At 42.7% G+C, this 26,351-nt stretch overlaps 1 long non-coding RNA gene across 2 annotated transcripts in view; it reads left to right on the forward strand.

Annotated features, from left to right (window-relative positions):
• Nucleotides 1-26,351, forward strand: part of LOC120402028 — an 88,264-nt gene that overhangs the window by 48,610 nt on the left and 13,303 nt on the right. The gene's annotated exons all lie outside the window — the stretch shown is intronic.

Genomic DNA, 26,351 nt, shown 5'->3' on the forward strand with positions numbered 1-26,351 from the left:
GAACATGAGGATGACACAAGTTCATGTGGGATCTGAGAGCAGCAGCGGCTGAAGGCACCAGCGCTCCAAGCGCGTGCCTGGGGCGGCAAGCCGCGGGGGGTGTCCTGCCGGTCCCTGCAAGGGTGGCAGTCAGGCAGCCTTCGGCGGCTTGCCTGCGGGAGGTTCCTGGATTCGGCGGGACCGGGGATCTCCCGCAGGCAAGCTGCCAAAGGCTGCCTGACTGCCATGCTTGGGGCGGCAAAAAAGCTAGAGCCACCCCTGCCTGGGAGGAAGAGAGTCTGATGGAGTGAGGAAAGGAAAGATGGGAGGAAAACTCTCTTTAAATGGAGTGAAGGAAAAGAGACAAAAAGGTGTTTTGGTGGAACCAGTTTTATTCAGTCTTTAACCATCCCTGAACAATCTGAAACATCATGAATAATAAGGGACTAAAAGTTCTGAGGGCCTGATAGTCATAAAGTGAAACCTGAGATCCAGGCACATCCATGCAGTCATAAATTGGGTACCCACTTTTGTATGTGCAAATGTCACAACTGTATGCACAAATCAGGCATTTATGTGCACAAATAGGTTTAAATTAATGTCACGTGCAAATGACCAATTTACATACACTACTGCAGTAAATGCACTCAAAAATTACACATGAGCCTTGCCTTATGGCACTAATTCCCAAACTGTAGTCTGTAGATGCCAATGGTCCGCAGAAGAGACCATGGAGAGCTGACTGGTTATATGCAGCTGCCTCCTTTTTTTTTTTTTTTGTTTCCAGATGCTAGCTTTGTATCCAAGACAGCTACGAATACGTTAAGGACTTTTCTAATGTTACTTCTCTCCCGGAGCAATTGCCAGAGGGATGTTATGCAGTTGTGATTGGGATGGGAGCTGGTCTATGCCACTGTGAATGGGAGGGAGGGTGATCCTCAAGACACTCTCTCTATTAAGAAGTGGGCCACGTTGTGACTATGTCTACACTTATGGCAGCGTGTAGAGTACTGACACTGCATTCCCCACTAGCACAGGTGTAAATAGCAGGGTAAGCGGTGAGGCATGACTTAGGTGAGTAAAGTAAAGACAGAACCTTATGGTATGTACCCTACACAGTGCTCTATATGTCCAAGCAGTGCCTCCCTCGTCTACCCTGCCATTGTTAGCAGTATAGTGCCCTGCTGTGCCCCCCAGCCACTGCAGAGAGAGGCTCTGGCAGGGGGAAGCAGCTGGGAAGGGCTCCAGCAACAGGGCTGCCTCCCCTCTGCCGGAGCCTTTCATTGCAGTGTGGATGCATCCTGCTTTACGTGTACCCTACAGCCACCGCCACTGTAAACAAGCATACAGTGAGCCTGTCAGCACCCTTGCTTTATGAAAATTAGGTTTTGAATGCTGCTTTAATAATATCTGATGGACATACAGTTACTGATGTCTGAAGAGGGGACTTTGGGAGCAGTGGGGCCAGGGTCTGGGTGTCTTTGGAATTCCTACAGCAAGTCACAGCACAGGAGTAGCTACTGAGCAAAGTTTTATTCCAGCCCCCCAAAGGGGTTAATGCCCAACATCTGCACCTGGTTCTACAGGGAACTACAACAGTCCCATGAGACCAAAGCAGCCTGAGCTCAGAGTCTCCCACCCTCAGTGCCCTTTGGCCCGGTAGGTAGAGGCCCATACCCAGAGCAGAGTCTGATCCCCCTTAAAGCACTTTCTTAGTGAGGCCTTGTTCTAAACCCTGCCCTCCACACACTCCCTTTGGAACAGGGTGGGCATTTCCCTCCTCCCCCGCCGCATGGGACTCCTTGCTAAGGGTGGAGTGCACACAGCCCCTGACGGAGACAATTTTGTGATAACGTATGGACAGCCAAAGGAAAGCTAGCTGTCAAGAACCCTGCATTTTAAAAAAAGTATGTTTTATCAAGCTGTACCAGAGGGTTTGATTTCTACAGTTGGACCCTTGCTAGAAGAGCTGGATTCCTTGTGGTCAGAAATGCATTTAGAAACCATGTTTTAGATACATGTAATTCTTGCTGACTGAAAAATAAAGCCTTACATTAATCAAGTCTATCTGCAGAATAGGTGCGGGGCAGTCAGTGCTTGAAATATATACGTTGGAGAGCTATACTGCAGACACATTGCAGCAGCGATCAATCAAGAGAAAAAATTAGTTCAAAGACAGGTTTCACTGTAATCCTGGAAAACAACGAGCATTCGTGTGCAAACAGGTGCCTCAAAATCATGTATTTCTAAATGCTGGGAGGAGGGGCAGGAGACAATAAGATCAGTGCTTGGAGTTTATGAGTAGGATACTTGCCAAAAAAAAAAAAAGACTTGAAGGATTGCGTAAATGAAAAGACTGTAAGCTAAAATGTATTTTTCAAGTTAGACGTAGTGTAACTGTGGTGGCACAGCTAAGATGAGATTGGAGTTCAATATGCATAAAACAGGAGTAAAGGAGTGAAATGAGCTGGAAAAATGAGGAATGCTGGAATAAGTGTAGGAACGAAATGCTTCTCCTTCACATGAAGTGCCTGAACTCTTTGGTACTGGCTTTGTGTAAATATGTTAACGGCAAATGAAGCAATTATATTATTAGCAGAATTATGAATCAAGAATCCAAAATAAGGAAAGGGTTTAAATATATGGGAGGAGTGAAAATATGTTTACACTAGCATTGAACTTTTGCAAAATGTACATCAGAGTGTTTGGAAAAATATTTCTTATTTGCTGGAGAAAATGTGTGATAGGGATAGTTTAACTAAGCACATGTTCCGTGTTAGTTGTAAATGAGCATCAGAGCTAACTTTGATTTTTATTAGCCTTTTTGTGTTCTGATGGTTTCTCCTTATTGGAAGACCTTGGGCTATGTTCAGCCCTGGGTAAAACCAGCTAGTAGCACTTTTTCCTTTTGACCCTCCTGCTACTAGATGTAATCTGGTGGCCATGAAGCAGTGCTCTTATTAACACAGGATCTGGCTCCCCTCTGCAACCTTTCCTGCACATCCCTTTTTACCATGTACTTAAACATGCAATTCTTCACACCTGCACTTGGCAGGATCAAAGTCTATACGTGTATTTTATTAGCATGCTGCTGAGATAAAGAACTGGAGTTGTTGCTCCATGAACTGCTCTAGTTACCAAATAGCTTGAGGTACTCAGCCTCTCCACGATTTTCTATATGTGAATTATAGACTCATAGACTTTAAGTTCAGAAGGGACCATTATGATCATCTAGTCTGACCTGCATAATGCAGGCCACAGAATCTCACTCACCCACTCCTGTAACAAACCCCTAACCTATGTCTGAGTTATTGGAGTCCTCAAATTGTGGTTTAAAGACCTCAAGGTGCAGAGAATCCTCCAGCAAGTGACCCATGCACCACGCTGCAGAGGAAGGAAGGCGAAAAACCTCCAGGGCCTCTGCCAATCTGCCCTGGAGGAAAATTCCTTCCCAACCCCAAATATGGTGATCAGCTAAACCCTGAGCATGTGGGCAAGACTCACCAGCCAGACACCCAGGAAAGAATTCTCTGTAGTAACTCAGATCCCACCCCATCTAACATCCCATCACAGGCCATTGGGCATATTTACCACTAATAATCAAAGATCAATTAATTGCCAAAATTAGGCTATCCCATCATACCATCCCTTCCATAAACTTTTCAAGCTTAGTCTTGAAGCCAGATATGTCTTTTGCCCCCACTGCTCCCCTTGGAAGGCGGTTCCAGAACTTCACTCCTCTAATGGTTAGAAACCGTCGTCTAATTCCAAGTCTAAACTTCCTAATGTCCAGTTTATATCCATTTGTTCTTGTGTCCACATTGGTACTGAGCTTAAATAATTCTTCTCCCTCCCTGGTATTTATCCTTCTGATATATTTATAGAGAGCAATCATATCTCCCCTCAGCCTTCTTTTGGTTAGGCTAAACAAGCCAAGCTCTTCGAGTCTCTTTTCATAAGACAGATTTTCCATTCCTTGGATCATCCTAGTAGCAGTTCTCTTTACCTGTTCCAGTTTGAATTCATCCTGCTTAAACATGGGAGACCAGAATTGCACACAGTATTCCAGATTAGGTCTCACCAGTGTCTTGTATAATGGTATTAACACCTCCTTATCTTTACTGGAAATACCTCTCCTGATGCATCCCAAGACTCCATTAGCTTTTTTAACGGTCATATCACATTGGCGGCTCATAGTCATCCTGTGATCAACCAATACTCCGAGATCCTTCTCCTCCTCTGTTACTTCCAACTGATGTGTCCTGAATTTATAACACAAATTCTTGTTATTAATCCCTAAATGCATGAGCTTGTGATTTTCACCATTAAATTTCATCCTATTACTATTACTCCAGTTTACAAGGTCATCCAGATCTTCCTGTAGGATATCCCGGTCCTTCTCTGTGTTAGCAATACCTCCCAGCTTCGTGTCATCTGCAAACTTTATTAGCACATTCCCACTTTCTGTGCCACGGTCAGTAATAAAAAGATTAAACAAGATTGGTCCCCAAACCGATCCCTTAGGAACTCCACTAGTAACCTCCTTCCAGCCTGACCTTTCAATATGACCCATTGTAGTCTCCCCTTTAACCAGTTCCTTATCCACCTTTTCAATTTTCATATTGATCCCCATCTTTTCCAATTTAGCTAATAATTCCCCATGTGGAACTGTGTCAAATGCCTTACTGAAATCAAGGTAAATTAGATCCACTGCATTTCCTTTCTCTAAACAATGTTACCTTTTCAAAGAAGGAGATCAGGTTGGTTTGGCATAATCTACCTTTTGTAAAACCATGTTGTATTTTGTCCCAATTCTTATCTGTCGAAGGCTTGACTTTCTAGGGTGCTACTGTCCATTGAAATGAATGATCTTAAACTCACAGGAAACTCTCAGGAATGACTAGAGATAAATATCAGGTAGGGTTAATAAACCTTTGGGTTTATTATTGGATACCCACACTCCTTTAGGATGGTCTAGAGGGCAAGGACTCGTGAAGAGATTGCGATTGTCTGTGATCAAAGTTGTACTTAGAAACTTTGTCGATTTATACACGTCAGACACATAGGAGATGAATTTTTTTTGATGGAATAGTTTTCTGTTGGAAAATGCAGTTAATCAAAATAAAAATTGTCATAGGTATGTGCCGATTTCAAAGACATTTTTGATGGGAGAAAGTCAAAATAAATCCTTTTTGACTTTCTTGTTTCATTTTGATAAGGTAAAAATATTTAATTTAAACTTTAACATTTTGATTCATTATATTTTGACTTTAATATTATAGTAAAATGTTAATGGTAACATATTGCATGTTTATATTTAATATAATACAATATAATATATGTAATATTTTATATTATTGTTTCAACATTCTAAAAACAAAGCATTTGACATTATTGAAACAAAACAATCTGACATTATTGAAAGGAAACATTTCAGTAGTTTCAAATTAATTTTTTTCAGAATTTAATTTTTCAGGAAATTTTGGCTTTTCATTCCAATTTGGAGCAAAAACAACTTGTGAAAGGTTGGACGATCCTGCAGAATGGACATTCCAGTTTCCAACATGTGCTCTAAGGCATATGTTATTCTTGCAGAGTGAAAAATGAAACCTGACATTGATCAAATCTGTCAGCAGAGAAGGTGATGATGAGTCTTTACAAGTCAGATAAGGAGGAGGAGGGACTCAAGTGACTAGCTGGCCAATAGGAGGCAATGTGATGTCTCTAGTGAACAGGAAAAGTGATTTGGAGAAGACAGAGAGAAGGCACTGTATGAGCAGGTGACTGGAAGCAGTGGCCTGGAAGCTCAGTTGCAGAGATGAGGCCAGGCTACAGGGCCTGATAGGTAGTAGCTGGTTAAGCCTGCGGGCAGATGGAGCAGCCGGTGTAAGACTGGGGAAGTGACCACAAGCTGGTGCAATACTCAGAAAGAGGAAAGGAACTCTGTGGAATGAGATGAACAGTTCTGTGGTGGGGTGGAATAGGCCCACCACGAGATGGTTTTATGTAGAGCTAGGCAGAGGGAAGGCAGCCCAGCTGCTGCAAGTAGGGTATGTTAGGCCGAACAGTCAAAACCTATGGAGAAGTCAGGAGGCAACAGCTGAGGGAAAAGGGTCAGCATCTTGGGTACCAGAACTGAGGGACAATGGTAAGTTGATGCAGGGATATCATATTGGGATACTGCCTGGCCAGAGGGGTTTATTTAAAAGCTACTGCACCTGATCTTGCTCCCATTAAAGTCAATGGAAAATTTCTATTGTCTTCAGTGGGAGTCAGACTGGGCCCCTAGGATTTTGGCTTAAATTCACAGTTTGTGACAGCTGATACAACTGCACTGACATCAAAAGAGTGGCAGGAATTTATGCCACTGGTGGCATAAACCTTTGCACCTATTCACACCTTTTCTTTACTGCCAGTCATAAAGCCCCTTTTCTTATGTTTGTGTGTTTGCTGCAAACCCACCAATGTCTGGAGTCTATAAGGCCTAGAGGCAGGAGTGTCATCTATGTTTGCCTCTGAGCCTAAGGCACACACATCATGTTGTATGTGAAAGAGGTGGGGGGAAAGGGTGTATCATCCCACTCATGGTGACCTCCGAAGAGGGCGTGTGTTACCACCCATCCAGGACCTGTTTCTGGAGCATGGCTATGAGAATATCTAAAGCTGTGTCATAAAGCTGCAAACCTGCATGTGCAGCATTGCCACTTGTGCAATCTAACAGCAGCAGAATCTGGTCTGTTTCTAAGACCACAACAAAACATAAATTGTTTGTATGCCCATTTGTTTGGGAAACTAAATGACAGTAGCCGTTTTCAACAGCATGCCTATATGAGTGGAATTTTATTAAGTATCAGATACCTACGGCTCACTGGTGAGAGAGATCTTTCCACCCAAACATACCCATTGTGTATTCCAGCTTGAAAGCTGTTAACAATTTAGAGGTAAATTATCTCAATTTCGGTGTGTGTTTCCCATTAGCATTTATCCCTGTGCAAGAAGATGAGAATGTGAACAACATTTTCTGATAAATAAAGTAAAAGAATGACAGCACCAGGAAGACCATAGCAAGCCTGCACTTAGGGCAGACTCCTGTTCTAGTGAAGTCAATGGGATTTCTGCCTTTACTTCAGTGGGGCAAGAATTTGCTCCATAATACAGAGTATATAAAACAGCTCAGTACATCTCTCATACTAGAGCAACAGATGAAGAAAAAGTCTAGATGATGGCTACCGATTTGGCCATTTGAGGGCTAAGGCAAAAAGATAGGGGGGTAAATGAAGGGACCTATAAAAGAGCTGGCAGTCTCCTAGAAAGTCATATAGCTCACTACCACACTGAATTGTTACAGTATTGCAACAGCGTCACATGACTAAAGCCTGGTCTACACTAGGCGTTTAAACCGGTTTTAGGAGCGTAAAACCGATTTAACGCCACACCCATCCACACTAGGAGGCACCTTATATCGATTTTAATGGCTCTTTAAATCGGTTTCTGTACTCCTCCCCGACGAGAGGAGTAGCGCTAATATCGGGATTAACATCTCGGAATAGGGTTAGTGTGGCCGCAAATCGACGGTATTGGCCTCCGGGCGGTATCCCACAGTGCACCACTGTGACCGCTCTGGACAGCATTCTGAACTCTGATGCACTGGCCAGGTAGATAGGAAAAGCCCCGCGAACTTTTGAAATTCATTTCCTGCTTCCCCAGCGTGGAGAGCTCATCAGCACAGGTGACCACGCACAGCTCATCTGCACAGGTAACAATGCTGTCTCCTGAGAATCGAAAAAGAGCCCCAGCATGGACTGCACGGGAGGTACTGGATCTGATCGCTATATGGGGAGAGGATTCAGTGCTAACAGAACTGCATTCCAAAAGACGAAATGAAAAAGTATTTGAAAGAATTTCTAAGGCTATGATGGATAAAGGCCACAGCAGGGACTCAGTGCAGTGCAGAGTGAAAGTTAAGGAGCTCAGACAAGCATACCAGAAAACCAAAGAAGCAAACGGAAGGTCCGGGGCAGGTCGAAAAACATGCCGCTTCTATGCTGAGCTGCATGCATTTTTAGGGGCTGCGCCACAAGTACCCCACCCCTGACCGTGGATTCCGAGGTGGGGGTTGTAATCTCTGCCATGTCTGAGGATTATGCAGACGGGGAAGATGAAGATGAAGAAGAGGAGGATGACCTAGCAGAGAGCACACAGCACTCCGTGAACCCCAGCAGCCAGGAGCTTTTTCTCACCCTGACGGAATTACCCTCCTCCCAGCCCTCCCAAGCAACTATCCCAGACAATGACGCCATGGAAGGGACCTCTGGTGAGTGTACCTTTGCAAATAGCAAACATTGTTTTTTAAGCAAGCGTTTTTTAATGATTGATTTGCCCTGAGGACTTGGGATGATTCGCAGACAGTATAGTTACTTAGAAAAGTTTAACATGTCCGGGGATTGAGAGGAAATCCTCCAGGGACATCTCGATGAAGCGCTCCTGTAGGTACTCCAGAAGCCTTTGCAGAAGGTTTCTGGGCAAGGCAGCCTTGTTCCGCCCACCATGGTAGGACACTTTACAACGCCATGCATGTAGCAAGTAATCAGGTATCATTTCATGGCAAAGCATAGCAGCGTATGGTCCCAGTGATTGCTGGCATTCAAGAAGCATCCGTTCTTTATCTCGCTGTGTTATCCTCAGCAAAGTGATATCGTTCAGGATAACCTGGTTAAAAATCAGGAATTTAAGTAAGGGGGATGGCCGTTTTCCTACTGGGTTCGTGGACTGCAGCAGCTTAAAAAAAATCCTTTCCTGCACGTAGCTGCCGGGGAGGGGAGGAGTGAAATGCCGATGATCTTTTTTGTGTTTGGTCAGCGGGGATCTTCCCCAAGCTACCAGCCACGCAGTGGGTGGGGGGGTGGGAAGGGTGTTGATTAGCAGGGAGCTAGCGTGGTATTAACCATGCGTTGGGGGGAGGGGTAAATCACTACAGAAGCCGAAAGACAGTGGCTTACCATGGCCGCATGCAAGCTGAATTCTGATGCCCGGACCTGTGTCTGTGAGATCTGTAACTCCAGAGCTGCAGGCACTCAGTATTAAGATGAAAAATGCGACCTTGTAGGGAAATCACATGTGCTATGTAAGGTGAATAGTGCTTTTCACTGTGAAAGAGTATAACCATTGTTCTGTAAAATGTATCTTTTAAAATATTTCTCTCCCTCATGCAGCTGCAAATTTTTCAAGCGTCCCTCCTCCATCCCAAAGGCTAGCACAGATAAGGCGGAGGAAAAAGAAGACGCGAGATGAAATGTTCTCGGATATTATGGAAGTTACACGCAATGAAAGAGCTCATCTGAATGAGTGGAAGGACATGGTATCAAATTACAGGAAAGATGCCAGTGAACGTGAGGACAGGAGGGACACCCGAGATGAGAGGTGGCGGCAGGAAGACTGGCAGGAAAATCAGCGGTGGTGGCAGGAAGATCAGCGGTGGCGGGATGCAACTCTGGGGCTGCTGCGTGATCAAACTGACATGCTCCGGCGTCTGGTGGAGCTTCAGGAACGGCAGCAGGATCACAGAGTGCCGCTGCAGCCCCTGTATAACCACCCTCAACCCTCACCATGTTCCACATCCTCCTCACCCAGACGTGTAAGAACGCGTGGGGGGAGGCTCCGTGCACCCGCCCACTCCACCCCCGTGGACAGCCCAACCAGAAGGCTGTCGTTACTGTGAAATTTTTTAATGGCCTTCTCCATCCCTCCTATCCTCCTCCCAAACCACACCCTTACTTCTCTCCCTCTTTTTATAATGAATTAATAAAGAATTCATGATTTTTAAATGAGTGACTTTATTTGCATAAGTAAGCTGTACTCGAAGGGGGAGGGGGAGTTGCTTACAGGGAATGAGTCAATCAAGGGGGTTGGGTGTTCATCAACAAACACAGCAGTCACACTGTACCCTGGCCATTGATGAAGCTCGTTTTCAAAGCTTCTCTGATGCGCACCACTTCCTGGTGTGCTCTTCTAATCTCCCTGGTGTCTGGCTGCGCGTAATCAGCGGCCAGGTGATTTGCCTCAGCCTCCCACCCCGCCATAAAGGTCTCCCCCTTACTCTCACAGAGATTGTGGAGAATACAGCAAGCAGCAATAACATAGGGGACATTGGTTTGGCTGAGGTCTGAGCGAGTCAGTAATGTGTGCCAGCGCGCCTTTAAACGGCCAAATGCACATTCCACCACCATTCTGCACTTGCTCAGCCTGTAATTGAACAGATCCTGACCACTGTCCAGGCTGCCTGTGTATGGCTTCATGAGCCATGGCATCAAGGGGTAGGCTGGGTCCCCCAGGATAACGACAGGCATTTCAACATCCCCCAACTGTTATTTTCTGGTCTGGGAAGTAATTCCCTTGCTGCAGCCGTTTAAACAGAGTAGTGCTTCTGAATACGCGAGCGTCATGAACCCTCCCTGGCCATCCCACGTGGATGTTTGTGAAACGTCCCTTGTGATCCACCAGTGCTTGCAGCACCATTGAAGTACACCTTCCGGTTTACGTACTGGGTGCCCTGGTGCTGCGGTGCCAAGATAGGGATATGGGTTCCATCTATCACCCCCTCACAGTTAGGGAATCCCAGTGCAGCAAAGCCATCCACTATGGCCTGCACGTTTCCCAGAGTCACAACCTTTCGTAGCAGCAGCTTAGTGATTGCTTTGGCTACTTGCATCACAGCAGCCCCCACAGTAGATTTTCCAACTCCAAATTGATTCCTGACTGACCGGTAGCTGTCTGGCATTGCAAGCTTCCACAGGGCTATCGCCACTCGCTTCTCTACTGTGAGGGTTGCTCTCATCTTGGTATTATGGCGTTTCAGGGCAGGGGCAAGCAAGTCACAAAGTTCCATGAAAGTGCCCTTACGCATGCGAAAGTTTCGCAGCCACTGGGAATCGTCCCACACCTGCAACACAATGCGGTCCCACCAGTCAGTGCTTGTTTCCCGGGCCCAAAATCGGCGTTCAATGGATAGAATCTGCCCCATTACCATCAGGATCTCCAAAGCGCAGGGGCCCGCGGTTTGAGAGAATTCTGTGTCTACGTCCTCATCACTGTCATCGCCGCGCTGCCGTATCCGCCTCCTCCTCGCCTCGGTTTGAAGGTCCTGGTTCAACATATACTGCACGAGAGTGCGCGAGGTGTTTAAAACATCCATGATTGTGGTATTGAGCTGAGCAGGGTTCATGCTTGCTGTGCTATGGTGTCTGCACAGTTCACCAAGCAAAAAAGGTGCGAAACGGTTGTCTGCTGCTTTCAGGGAGGGAGGGGTGAGGCTGTACCCAGAACCACCCGCGACAATGATTTTTGCCCCATCAGGAACTGGGATCTCAACCCGGAAATTCCAAGGGGCGGGGGAGGCTGTGGGAACTATGGGATAGCTACGGGATAGCTACCCACAGTGCAACGCTCCAGAAATCGACGCTAGCCTCGGACCGTGGACGCACACCACCGATTTAATGTGTTTAATGTGGCCGCACGCAATCGATTTTATACAATCTGTTTTGCTAAACCGGTTTATGTAAATTCGGAATAATCCCGTAGTGTAGACGTACCCTAAGTTACAAAAGACCATTGAGAAAAGGTGCTCGTGTGCACTCAGATGCCCAGTTTCCTATGGTAGTGGTTTGCTTTTCAGTGGAAGTTAAATCTCACAGGCTCTGTTGCAGCCCTTAGGCTTCAAGTGGGAATGGCTTCCAGAAGAGTGTACCTTGTGGCATGAGTTAGACAAATTAACATAGTTTTTAAAGATATTTTTGTGGTTAAATTTAAGATAAAGACTCAAAATCTTAGAAAATATGCTAGGTGTATGTTAGATCTTCTCACTCCTGCAGTGTTTTTGTGGTAATAATATAATATAGCACTTTTCATCCATAGACCCAAAAGGTCTTTACAAAGGAGGTCAGATGGGGAAACTGAGGCCTGGAGCAGTGACATGACTTGACCAAGGTCACTGGCAGAGCAGGGAATTGAACCTAGCTCTCAGGCTAGTGCTTTAGCCAATTGGCCACATTGCCTTGCAGTAGTAATAGTAACAGGAGTAATTGTACTAGGAGTAATCATACTGAAATAAAATGTATTTCTATGACAAAGCTATTTTGCTTATTTTGACATTTTTCCCCACCTCCATGGGATGATGTGTTTTTACATGCTGGAGATGCCAGTCAACAAAGCATATTCTTATAGCACAGTGCCTGACAAGCAACTCATTATACACCTAGTGGCCTCCCTGCCAAATCAACCACATAAGGTCTTTGGAGACCCTCCTTTTCCTCGCTGGGAAGTTTCTTCACAGGTATCACTGGAAAGAGGAAATGTGCTTGGGACTCCCAAGTTAAAATTCTGAGTGTGTGTGGCCTAAGGATGAATAATATTTTTTGCATCAAATAGGCAGACAGTGATTGTTCTTTTCTTCATTTTTCACATTAAAAATATGTAGGAAAATTATAAAATACAATATAATATATATCACTGCAGCCCATCTTGTGGGATGAATATGTCATCCCATGTACTGTAGCTAAACATAAATGAACCGTTATTAATGATTGCCATAATGTTTTCTAGCAGTTAGCTGGCTATGATTCTAGAGGAAAAAAATTTCCACTGTGTTTTGAAGGGTTAGGTTATTTAAACTTACCATCAACTAGAATCAAATCAAAGTGAGCTAATTTTTCTTAAACACTAATCATTTTAAGGCTATTGAACTAAATATAGAGGCAGTTCATTAAATCATTTAAACAGCCTGCAATAATGCTCACAAAGTCATTATAGAGCTATTCCCTAGCCAGAGAAGTAGTGTTGCCTTAAGCACAGTTTAATCAAATTAGATGGTGGGCTATGTCATGGGGTTTCTCCTATTGATATTCATTAAAAATACATGATTTATCACTAATCTCTGTAAGGTATATCCTGCTTTTCCAAATGAATTTTGTAAATGTCAGGGGGGAGGAAAACAGAATAGTTTATTGTTATAAGAATTTAAATGTGCTGTGATCACATTTACATTCCATATACTGTGTAATTTAGCAACAGATAATAGTTTTAATGTCTTTTAATTTTTTTTGTCCTTAGTTAAAGTGTTAACAAAAATAGAAATCCTTTAGGAATAGCAACTTTAGATTTTAGTACTGCACAAGCATATGAATTAGCTTTAGAATTAATTATAGTCCATCATACAGCTTGCTCTTACCGTTCATCATAAAGTTTTGTGCATCCATAGCTGAACAATCTTACATTATGGGGGATTTTGGCTATAGTGTTTCTTTTGTTTCCCTATTAATTTTTCTTGACCATTTCCTTAATGCAGCCGGTGCAAGATGGCTGAAAACACTAACGAAAGGACCATACAGATCAATACCACTGCTAGGTTCTTTAGTGATAATGAGTCTTCATTTCTATAGTGCTTTTACACCCCAAAGTATATTACAAACTGGATAGAATGAGCCCATCACCTAATACCTAGTTGAAAGAAAGCAACCGTTTAATGCTGCAATTTAGGCTAGGAAGAGATACAGGCATGATGACAGAGAGAATTTGGAGAGGGTGAAATATAAATACCCCAGTTGGAATTTAGCTAGGCTTAGTATGGCTAATCTTTTGAAAAGTGCATGTAAACTTCAATTTATATAATCTAGGTATTTATTAATTATTATTATTTATTATTTATTGTTATCACTGCAAGCAGTCCCGGACCTCAATTTAACATCTTGCTAGAAAGCTGATGGCGGCATCATCATCATCATCGTCATTTCTGTATACACCACGTTGGGGCATTTTTTTCTATAGAAGACTGCCACTTACTTAGTAATCACTACTACAAGTACTTGAAGCACTCATCTAGTGACCTGAGCCAAAATCCTTCAGAGTCAAAGGAGACGCTCCCATTCACTTCTGTGGGCTTTGGATCAAGCCCTAAATGTTCATTGGAGGCCTCTCATCAAAGTACTGAGCTGATTTAACCTGGTTTATTTATGGGATTTGGTGGGATTAGGACACAACGTGGCAAGGAACTAGTTTTATTTGCTTGAGTTAAAATTAAAGACATTGTTACAGAGCAGCTGAACTGTTGCAATTGACTTGACCACGAGTAAGACGTAATTATAAACTTTCCTATATTTACTAACCTGTTCATATAAAAGCTGTGATTTTAGAGAAACCCTTGGATTGAAACTTTCAGACATGGATTTATTAGCTTTGTTAAAACATCCACCTTGTTGTATTTATACTATACCGGCCAAATGCTCCTCTGAGTTGCACCAATGCATATCTGGATACCTTTGCTTCTTTAGAGTTACTCCTTATTTACAATGGTGTACCTGAAAGTAGAACTTGATCTAATGTATTTAGGAAATATTTGAAAACATTTTAAAAAGGCAAATTACCTACTGTTCTGGATATCTTGTATGCATGATACTTCAGCCTAATTAGACTACAATCAAATGAGTTTTAGACTGGTATTGTTACCAACTTTTATGATTTCATTACAAATCATGCTATATTTAGTGTCCAGTTCCTGGTGTCATGGGATTATGTGATAACCTCAGTTTTCATTTAAAAATAGTACATTTCTTGCCCTCATAATTGAGGAAAAATCTTGAAAACATGCCACAAATATACCCTAAGTGTAAAATTCTGACCCCATTGAAGTCAATGGGAGTTCTGCCATTGACTTCACCAGGGTCAGATTTTTGCCCCACAGTTCAAAAATGAGGAACTAAATAAAAATCTAAAATTTATTTTTTTTTAAATCAGGATTTTTAAAAAATCTCATGATTTTTGCAAGGATGACATGATTGCTGAAGGCTTGGGGGTTGGCAATTCTGGAATTGGGTCAGCAGCAAAGAATTCAGGAAATTGGCTCTCATGATTTTGACAACCTAAGGCACCATGTAGGATGTAGGGGGAAGTTATGACTGCGTGGAGTCACACTGACTTCAGTGGTGGAGGTTGGTGCCGGCACATAAATCAGTACATGAACTACATGTTGTCCCAATCCAGCAAATACACAGCTGCTTAGCTTTACACACGTGAGTACTCCAACTGAAGTCAAACCTCATTAACTGGTGGGTCAAAAATGACTTTCCATTTCTTTATTGTTTCAGTGTGTTACTCGTGTACATGACGGTGAGCATGTATGTAAATGCTTGAAGGATTGGGGCCTTTGTTACCAAATCAAAATAACAGATATAAAATCCTTATGTTTCCTTCTTATTTCCTCCCCATAGACTAGCATAAAAAAGCACCAAACCTTTCTGAAAGACACCATCTGGCACTACCAGATTCATTTTGTAGCTATCCAAACTTTTTCAAAGATAAATTCAAGTTAACAATAGGGCGACTGGCTACTAGCCATAGAATCCTCAACTCCAAAGCCTATAAAATAAGTGCGACATGAACAGGACTGTGCTTAATTATTGGCATTAACTAGCATTGCTTTTCAAAATAATAAATGGGGATCCTTACAAAAGTCTCTTCTTAAGTAGCTAAATGTATAATACACCTAGGATATTGTTTTAAAATGCATTTAATCTTCAGTAATTTGATGAGAGAAAGAGTTGTATTGGTCATTTCTCTTGTGTAAGAACTGTGTTGTACCTAAGGGCAAGGAACATTTATTTTCATGATTAATACCTGTGAGTTTCATGGCCTAATAAGAAAATTCTGGATGTATTTGAAATGAAATTGCCATTTTTGCCCCTTCACTCAAGTCACGTAAACACTTTGATTACTTGCCTTCCTTGTTTGCACTCAGCACATCTTATATTACCCACTGACACTCTGCCAACATTATTCTTCTATATTTGTGGCTGTAACATAGCAGCATGTGAATTTCTAAATGACTAATTTTAGGTGGATAACTGTGTGTGTTTGTGTAACTTATCATACTTCCTGAAGATGAATGTCACACAAATTGTGGAAATAAAAATTAATGAAATATTTCCCCTACTTCTCCCTAATGCTCTTATAACCTGACAAAGAATTTTACTGACAGGTTTTGTTCTACTAGAGCTAAGAATCTGTCAATCTTTTCATTACAATCCTCTTATTTGTAGGAGTTTATGACTTGAGATGTAAATAAAAACCAAAAACATGAGGAGCTGAAACCAGGCATATAGTATCTCAGCTGGAAAGCAGCTATTTTCAAGGCATGCAAAGCCCCCTGCCCACTCCCAAAAAAGGAACTCAGAAGTATATGCAGCATAACCAAAGCTCATGAGCTATCACTTCTGTGTCCTTTGTCCACTTATGGTGCTGTACAAATAATAAAACAGATGTTTGATTGTTTCCATACCTTTTTGCACCCTGATAATTCAAAAATGACTTATTTTTTTAAATGAAATTTGCTGAGTCATTAGTCTATCCACTTAATGTAAGATGTCGAGCTTGGAAAGTGGGGGAAAGGAAAACAAAACTGATTATCAATTCAAAAAGAGGGTTAGTGGATATGTACAAAGAACAGAAAGATGATCCCTGTCGCAAAGTATAATAAGAATTTTTCATACAGGGCTTTAATACACAAGCAGAGCTGCCCTGGTGGCTGCCATTTTGTGATCCAGAATCTAAGCATTCCTTTTTTTTAAACATTAAGGGCTGTTGGCTTCTCTGCTGGCAAAATCCATTTACCGCAAGCCCTTATGATCATGAAGATACTATTAAAAATGTGAACTCATTGTAAATTGACACAGCGATGGCAGCAAAGAAGCTTGAAGCTCTGAGAAACAAATGGGCTGTTAACTCTGAAGCCTATCCAGAATATAAATGTCAAGATTAACTGTTTCACTGAAGATCACAGTATGCATGAAAAGAGGGTAATCATTTTCTGAAGATTATGTTCAGGAAGCAAGGAGCTGGGAGTAGCTAAGCATCCCAGTGGCTGGACTGGAGATGTTTGGCTCCTCAGTTAGATGATGCAACTAACTTCAGTATAAGTCTGTTTAGTTTAAAGGCTGCAAACTTGTCTAGACCAGGGAAAAGTACACTGGTGTAATTAATGGAGACACACTATACTGGGGTAAAATGCAGCTTGCCCTGTTGTAACTAACTCTGGGAGCTTACTGGGGTAAGCCACACTAGGGCAAATCACATCTTTTGTGGGCATTTGCACTGTTAAAGCTATATCAGCATAGCTACAACAGTGCAAAAAAAATCCCAGTAAAGACAGGATCTCTGTTTGTTTTGAGACTGTGTTGTTGTTGCTAGTTTAAAGGCTCTCCTTTCTCCTGTGTAGAAGAGGAAGCATTTTAAAGACTGTGGCTGTTTCCAACCCACTTTACTCTTGCTCTGTCCCAAAGAAGGAGGAAGGAAGAGAGAAGCAGAAATTTTGTTTTACCACAAAAGAGGAAGTGGTCTCAGGAAGGTGTTTGGGGCTTGCTGCCTCAAGTTCAGGGTCTGAGACTGACATGCAGAACAGGTTACAATTTCCCTCTCTCCTCAGCGCTTAAGAACTGCTGGGAGACTACCTTATGACTCATTGTGTGAGCAGCAGAGAAGTTGTGTATGTGTACGGAATCAGCCCTTATGTCACCTGCTTACAAAATGACTGCCCTTATCAGAAAGTTTCTAATAATTTCTTCAAATTAAACAAAGCATGTATTCTTTTTGACTTGAGATGATAGATATTGATTGAATTTAATTTTACTTGATGTGTTGTGCAACAGCTCAATTTGAAAAAAAAATGAGTCCAATAATAACAGTCCAATAATAAGAGTTAATCTTTCCTTTTAAATTCTAATAGTTCTGCACCAATCTTGGACCAAGGGCAAGCATGAATCTCGTGGTTTCTGTGGCTCTTTTCCATTCTAACTTCTGTGTTTACTGCAGATTTCACACTTGGATACTTTATTTTTAACGAGAACATCATATCTGATCAGTATAAGACATGTCTGGCTCTGTTCTAACACTATTCTATATTCAGATGAGCACTGTGGGTTATACTTAGCCATTATTTTCAACATCACACTGTGCTATTATGACCTAATGTCCTTTGTATAGAATCCCATCATGTACATTAATTTCATCTTGATAGTTCCACTAAATTTTTATGTTGGAAGACATCTGGGCTTTTTTTCTGTTGACTTCCCATCTAGGGTTACTTTTGCAAGCTGTTGAAAGGATGGGTCCTATTGTGGTTCCTGCCTGAAAGTGTCAAATTTAGTTCTGGAAATGAGTAATTTTCAATATATATGTCAAACCTCTAGGGCAGATCCCGAGACATTATGGACTTCAGTGCCAGGAAAACATTGACAAGAACCAGTCTACATCTTTAGACAAAGGAGGACAGAGTCATCACCACATTTGCCTAAGTAAGAAAAACATGTGAATGAAGAGCAAATGGACAAAACTCAACCCAAGGGATGATGGATGTAAGGGGGAAACATTGTGAAATGCTGGCTGAAGACTTAACTTACTCTTTAACTGAGGGCATCTCACCCACTGATTATGAGAGTGGCATATAGCCATCGTGTCCTACTGTACTCTTAGACACTCAACCAGTGATAGTAGTGAGAAATGTTTTCTTGTCTTTGTTTTTTCAGCTTTATTTAATAGTTTTAGCCATTTTAAATGCCAATTTGATGTTGCCATGTCACTGGCTGTGGTATGGTGATGATATGATATGATTGAAATTCTATTCCTGAGTAAATTGCACAAACTCACTGCGACTGAAGTGGGATCTGTTGTTTCAAGTTACATGGTTTGGGACACCAAGCCTGCTGCAATACTTCATTGCTTTTTCTATGATGATCGCTGTGGTAGGGTCTAACAATTTGTCTAGTTCCCAGAATTCTGAAAAGTAGACTATAATAATAATGCAGTTTGTGTGGTTTGAATGGAAAGATCCATTCCTACTTTGCTCCAAGGTCTATGGGGAATACTATGTATTTTCATTGTCTCTTTTGGCTGCTTGGTCTACACACGGATATCTCAATTGCTTACCAGGTTTCTGATATCTTGGTCAAATCTGGTCAGTATACAGAGTCTCTGGCTTTCCAGATACAGGCTTCTATTCAGAATGACTCTTGATGTATTCTTGAGAGAATTTCTGTTAATGATCTGGGTGTTATGATTTGACTGCTTTTATATATGATGGTGTCTGGGACACTTGGTTTGTCTCTGTTTGTCAGAGGGTGGTGATAGACGACAGGAGAGAGATCACTTGTTCATTACCTGTTAGGTTCACTCCCTCTGGGGCACCTGGCATTGGCCACTGTCGGCAAACAGAATACTGGGCTAGATGGACCTTTGGTCTGACCCAGCAGGGCCATTCTTATGTTCTTATGTTATGTTAATAGTGCAAGTATTCTTAAGAAGCGGGTGTGGCTTCTCCTTTGGTGGATGGCCATCCTGACAGAAAAATGGATGTGAACACTTGTAAATTTCTGACTTGTCTAGTTTGTTCTCAGATTCTTAAAACTGGCACATAACTGGCTTGGTTGATGCTCTCTCTGTCTTTCTGTGTTTTCCATATTTCTATCAGGTTGAGGGTCTGATTCTTGTTCAGTTGCCATATTTTCATGCTACAAGTCTGCTCTGGATAAGAAGTCAGTTATGTATATCTCAGTCTCTTTCTTGTAGTGTATGTCTAAGTTACAACTGCAGTTTCAGTAGCATGGGCTGAAGGCAGTTTGGGGCCACTAGCAAACAGTGGCTTTTAAAAATGTTGTGCAACAATTAATGGTCACTTTCTACTTGAATGGCTTCCCATCCTTGAACATATTGGTTAAATTTTTCACATGCAAACACAGCTACAAGACATTCCTTTTAAACTTGAGCATATCTTTGTTCTGTTGGTAATAGGGACCTTGACACGAAGCTACCAGCTCTCTCTTTTGTAGGAAAGATTCTCCCAGTCCCATCTCTTATTTATTTTTAGATGTACTTCCTTGGCTCTTTTTAGCAGGCAGATGAGGTTGTGGTTGTGATCTGCCAAAGCTTCTGCCATGCTGTCACTGTGTCTGTGCACCAGAATGTCATCATCTATGATGCTGTTCCCTTCAAGTCCTGCTAGTATGTTTAGCTGGCAGTATTGATATATTTCAACCACAGGTTTGAGTCCAAACAGCATTCTCAACCATCAGTATCTACCTGCTGGTGTCCAGAATGTGGTGAAGTAGCTGCTTTCCTTATCCAAGAGCACTTGCCAATATCTGTCTTTGGCATCAAGTACTGAGAATATTTTTGCTTTTGCCAAGTCAGGTAATATTTCTTCAGTTGTAGGCGCTTGATAGTGAGCTCTCTTTTTAGTGCTTTCTTTAATTGCTTGGGTCCTCAAAAATGTGCAGCTTGCCTGGCTTCTCACTAGCTACCATGCTGCTTATCTAGCTTGTGGGCTCTGTGACATTAGCAATGATGCCTTCTTTTTCCATTTGCTTTATTGCTCCCATTATTTTTTCTCATAATGCAATGGGTACTCTGTGAGGCAGGTGTTGTACTGGCTGGATTGTTTTATCTATTTCCAGATGCAACATGCCTACAAGATATCCCAGTCCTTCAAAATGTCTTGGTAATCTTTTTATCAGCTTTGCTGCTGGGATGCCACTGTGCATTGTCTGCTCTGCTTTTGTTTTCCTTATGTGTCTACTATATGGTGCTCATCACTATAGTATCTGAATGCTTCATAAACATTCATGAATTTATCTTTGCAACACCCCAGTGAGGTGAGGGGGTGCTATTATCCCTATTTTACAGATGGGGAAGTGAGGCACAGAGAAATTAAGGTCAAAAGTAGCCACTCATTTTGGATATTCAATCTGAGGTGCTTAGGACCTGATTTTTCAGAGTATTTAGTACTTTATATGTGCAAAGCACATTGACTTCAGTTGCAGTTGTGAGTGCTCAAGCAGTTCTGCAAATCAGACTCTTGGGTCTCAAGTCACGCACCCAGAAAAATGAGGAACACACAATTTGTGACCACCTCTGTAATGCTGTGACTTTAATTGACTTGTCTAGCATCACATGGGAACTCTGTGGCATACGCGAGGATAGAAACCAGTTCTTCAGGGTAGCATTCAACTGCCTTAACCAGGAGACCATCCTTTCTCTTTCTGCCAGCCCCTTCCTCATTCCCTACATACCTTCCTACTTCTGCAACAAATAAGGCAGGGATCGTATAGTCAACAGTCTGTTTTACTACACAACACTGATTCATCCCCAGAGCAGATCCATCCTGGCCACTGAATGAGACAGGAGTCCTGTGGAAAAAATAGTATATGATAATGTAATTAAAGATTATGTCATAATGTATACACACAAGGGAGCCAAGTTGCAATTGCACAGGCAACCTTAATTCTGGCATTTCCTAACTTTTGGGTACTTGACTTTGTATACTCAATAATGTTCATTGAATGTAGCTTTTGTATGTGTAATTTCCTAGGTTTTTAAAAAAAGAAACTAAAACCCACAAACATTTTATTATGTTGCATTATATTGACACCCACATGGTTCATCAGCAAGTTTGGAACCTTTAGATCCACCACACCAGGGGTTCCCGAACTTGGTTCATGGATTGTTCAGGGTAAGCCCCTGGTGGGCCGTGAGACGCTTTGTTTACCTGAGTGTCTACAATTACGGCTGCTCCCAGTGGCCGTGGTTCGCTGTTCCCAGCCAACGGGAGCTACCAGCCCTACCTATTTTGACCCTTATGCGGGACATTTTCTGTTATAACATTTTTTTCCCCAGTACCTAGAGGTTGAATTTTGTTTGTTGTCTCTGTTTTGTAATATTTGCATTTCCTTTTGCATTAGATGTGGTGTACTTTTACTTGTATTTTCATGCTTTTCTTGTGTTGGTGAATTATCTCTGTATCTGTGCCACTTATTCTCTGCAGTTGATGTGAGCTTTTTCTCTGGTTTTGCCCTCTATAGCACTTTGTAGTTAGTGTGGGCTCCCTGAACATTCTCCTTCGAGTTCCTGCATCTTTCATCCCAGTTACTAGCCTAGCCTGAATTAGTTCATCTGTTAAGATTTGATATTAATGAGTCAGTCACTTTGCACCATTTGGCAATATGTACTATTTCTCCAGATTCAGATTACACTTATTGAAAACAGACCTTTCGTATATGGCATTTTTTGTGGGTTGAAAATGCTTGTGGAGCACTTCTGTGATTTTACACGAGTCCTCCTGGTCTGCTGCTGACCTAGCCAGATGCTGCTGGAGCACACGGCAGCCCTTGCCAATTACAGCTAATAGCGTGGCTGCTCTTATTTTGCTTTCCTTTTTATTCATTCCTGTTGCAATGTTGTTGTTTTCCCACTGTGTTCTAAGGAACATCCAAGTGCTAAACACACCCCCTTTCGTGCCCATCTGCTTGGGGATAGGGATCAGAGATCATGCTGCCATGATTATTGTGTCCCCTGTCTTCCTCCCCCCACTCTTTGTTTCTCATTTCACACACCTTCAGGAGCTGACTCACTTCTGTGTGTGAGTGTAACCTACTGGTGAGTGTGTGTTCCAAGTTGCCCTCAAAGCTGATCATGGAGCTTGGCTCTTTTGCTCAGGATGTAGCAGCTCATGCTTTGAGCTCTGGAGACCCTGCTTCAGACCTTGGTGTGCTGGCCAAGAGAGCAGCCATCACGTGAGCTTAAACAGAAAAGGTCAGGACAGTGAAACATTCAGGTTTTAGTCCTTCCTCCACATTTACAGCCCTCTCTCATCAAGCACTTCCTGAGAATGAGCTCTCTTAATTTCTAAATATGACCTTATACATAATAATACTGTTGTAACGCCCTCATTGGGAAGCTCTCTATCGTAACACAGCTGCTTGCCTTAAGAAGGGGTAAGGGATTGACTCTTCTCCTCCCTGACCCCATATGAGCTGTTGATAATCATAGAATCATAGAACTTAAGATCAGAAGGGACCATTATGATCATCTAGTCTGACCTCCCGCAAAATGCAGGCCACAAAAGCTGACTCACCCACTCTTGAAATAATTCTCTCCCTTGACTCAGCTGTTGCAGTCCCCAAATCCTGGTTTAAAGACTTCAAGTAGCAGGTAATCGTCCAGCAAGCGACCCCTGCCCCATGCTGTGGAGGAAGGCGAAAAACCTCCAGGGCCACTGCCAATCTACCCTGGAGGAAAATTCCTTCCCGACCCCAAATATGGCGATCAGCTGAACCCCGAGCATGCGGGCAAGACTCTCCAGCCAGACACTCGGGAAAAAGACTTTCAATATCCCAACATTGACCCTCGGTACTAATTACCAGTGGCGGCACGTTATTGACCTATTGACTAAATAGTGTTATCCTATCAAACCATTCCCTCCCTAAACTTATCAAGCTTAAACTTAAAGCCAGAGAGGTCCTTCGCCCCCACTGTTTCCCTCGGTAGGCTGTTCCAGAATTTCACTCCCCTGATGGTTAGAAACCTTCATCTAATTTCAAGCCTAAACTTCCCGACTGCCAATTTATATCCATTTGTTCTCGTGTCCACATTAGCACTGAGCTGAAATAATTCCTCTCCCTCCCTGGTATTTATCCCTCTGATATATTTAAAGAGAGCAATCATATCTCCTCTCAACCGTCTTTTGGTTAAGAAAAACAAACCGAGCTCCTCAAGTCTCTTTTCATATGACAGGCTTTCCATTCCTCGGATCATTCTAGTGGCCCTTCTTTGTACCCGTTCCAGTTTGAATTCATCCTTCTTAAACATGGGAGACCAAAACTGCACACAGTACTCCAAATGAGGTCTCACCAACGCCTTGTATAACGGGACTAGCACCTCCTTATCTCTACTAGCAATACCTCGCCTAATGCATCCCAAGACTGCATTAGCTTTTTTAACGGCCACATCACATTGCCGACTCATAGTCATCCTGCGATCAACCAGGACTCCGAGGTCCTTCTCCTCTTCCGTTACTTCCAACTGGTGCGTCCCCAGCTTATAACTAAAATTCCTGTTAGTCATCCCTAAATGCATAACCATAACCATTCAATTGCAGTGGTGAGACCAGAAGGCAACAAAGTGAGCTGGAATTTGTTTCCAGGGAGGGGACTTCACTGCCCACATAAAAGGCCCAGGGAGGTCTCTGATCACATATCCTGTGTGCTGGTATCTGGGAATGCAAGGGGTTTTCTATCCAGGTACATAGTAGGCGGTTGAGACCCTTTGCTGGTAGCTTTGTTGAGGATGAGATATAGTAGCCCTTTAAGACTGAGGAGCGAAGTCCCTGGGGCCATACTCCCCTATGCCAGGGGTTATACTGCAAAAACAGAGCCCAGGGGCACAAGAGACAACCCCTCAGCCCATTAAATAATCCCAGGGTGGCAGTTCGTAGTTTGAGAGAGAGGCCAAGCTTCTGACTCTGTCTAAAGCCCAAGACTGGAGCCCTGACATGTGGGTAGCACAAGACTCCTCTCTCATTCAGAAGGTTTCCCTGGAAATACAGTTCAAGGGTCTATTGGGATTTGTAGGCCTTCACAGCAAGGTATGTTGGGAAGAAGGGCAGGATATAAGCATCCTCTTCTCATGTAATGGGGGGGATTATGAAGGAAGTGGGAGCTGTTGGTAGCCTCATCCACAGCCAGGGCTTTTACCTAGTTTTTGACAGCCTGACTTCTGTTGAAAATCTGGTTCCCTCCTGGGAATACTGAGGAAGAAGAATCCATGAGGGCCCATCTTTTAAAAAACAACAACAACAAAAACAACAAAAAACCTCCTTACATGTGGCCTCCTGACTGTGACCATTGGTGTGCAGGGACCCTTCCAGCTGATGGCAAACAAAACTGGTAAGATGGGCCTACCATCTATCCTATTATGTTCAAGGTTTGAATGACGCTGCTTCTCTTTTTATCTGAGCACAAGTCCCCCCCCCCCTCCTTCACTGCTGTGTGCCATATCAGCAAGACAAAAAGGAAGAAGTGAATTATCCTCAGCTCTAAAACTTGTTGGGGGGTGGGAGGGTGGGGAGGGAGGGAGGCGAGATTTCCAGATGGAGGTTAACATACTTTGACTACTGTTTGCCAGAGCCCATTCATTACACCTGCTTCTGCATTAAAAAAGCAACAATATTTCATTTTCTATTACCTTTCACAAATAGAAAATTAATTGCATACACTTGCAGAAAGTGCAGATATAACTCGTTATGTATTGTTAAGGCTGTCTGTGATAAATTTATCAAGCTCAGACAAAAACTACACTGAAATCACAATGGATCCATCTTAATTAAAGTTCTTTAAGTGACAGCTACACCTGTCCTGAAATGAGAGGTAAAAATAGATATGTTTTCTGCAGTAATAGAGATCCCTGAGTATAGACAATGCTGGAAAATAGACTATACATTGATGAAAGTCTTATTACTAATTACTACCTTTGAAAAATAAAATTAAATGTCCTATTTGAAAGGAAAATTATAAGGAATAGTGTGTATTAGGGTGACTCTGCATGAAGGTATTCGAATTTTATTTCCACAAGATAATGCTTACCTCATTACAGACAAGTGAGGTAATGGGTTCACTTTTATCGCATGTAGATATATCCAGCTCTTTAGTACAGTTGTGACATAGTCCATTTATACAACTCTCCACCTATAAAACTGGCTTATAATTGTTATCATCCACCCTTGTTGTTGTCACTGCTACTGCTTTTCTTGGCTGGTGCCATGCTATGCTGCTAGATTTGCCCTTTGGAGGCAGCACGGTGTGAAAGCGAATAGAAAGACGGTGAGGACAAAATATAAAGGAGAAGGAGGTAAGCAGGGACCAAAGAAAAGGGCAACTGGAAGAGGATCAAGAAGGTCTGCTCCAACAACTTCTTCAATGCCTTGAGTGAGCTTTGTAAGAAATATAAGGCAATCCAGAAAGATTAGGAGGGAAAAAATGGGCAATACAAATACAGCACTTTTGAGTAAAGTCCAGGTAAATGAGAGATGCAGCCTGGAGGTTCCTTAGCCACTGAGATGGATTTTCTGAAGGTTTGGAGTCTATCCTGAATTTTGCGGCTGGTGTGCTAGATTTTGGCACAGAAAGGTGGTGGACTGGATCGCCAAGGAGACATTGAGACTGTATGTCATGCCCTCCCCACAGCTGAAGTGAGCATGCTGAGGAAGGAAAGGTGTGTGACTGGAGCATGTTGTGGAATGGTGCTGTGGTCTTTGGGGCTGTGTCATTAAGACTGAGCTTCCCAGACAGAGAAGTCTGAGCGGGGTGCTGTGAAGCTCTTGTTGTTATGCTCAGCAGAACAGCCAGTTCCAACCAGACTCAGAATAAAGCAGAGCTCTTGCAAGCACCTTAAACTCTGCGTGATCACTACACCACCGCTGCCAGGGAGCCATTGCAGTGGAGTGTACATTAGAGCAATCTCTGGAGGAAGCCGGATGTGCGTGTGTTTTTTAAGGTCTGAAGTTG

The sequence above is a fragment of the Mauremys reevesii genome, linkage group 3, assembly GCF_016161935.1.
Source record: "Mauremys reevesii isolate NIE-2019 linkage group 3, ASM1616193v1, whole genome shotgun sequence".
Lineage (NCBI taxonomy): Eukaryota > Metazoa > Chordata > Testudines > Geoemydidae > Mauremys > Mauremys reevesii.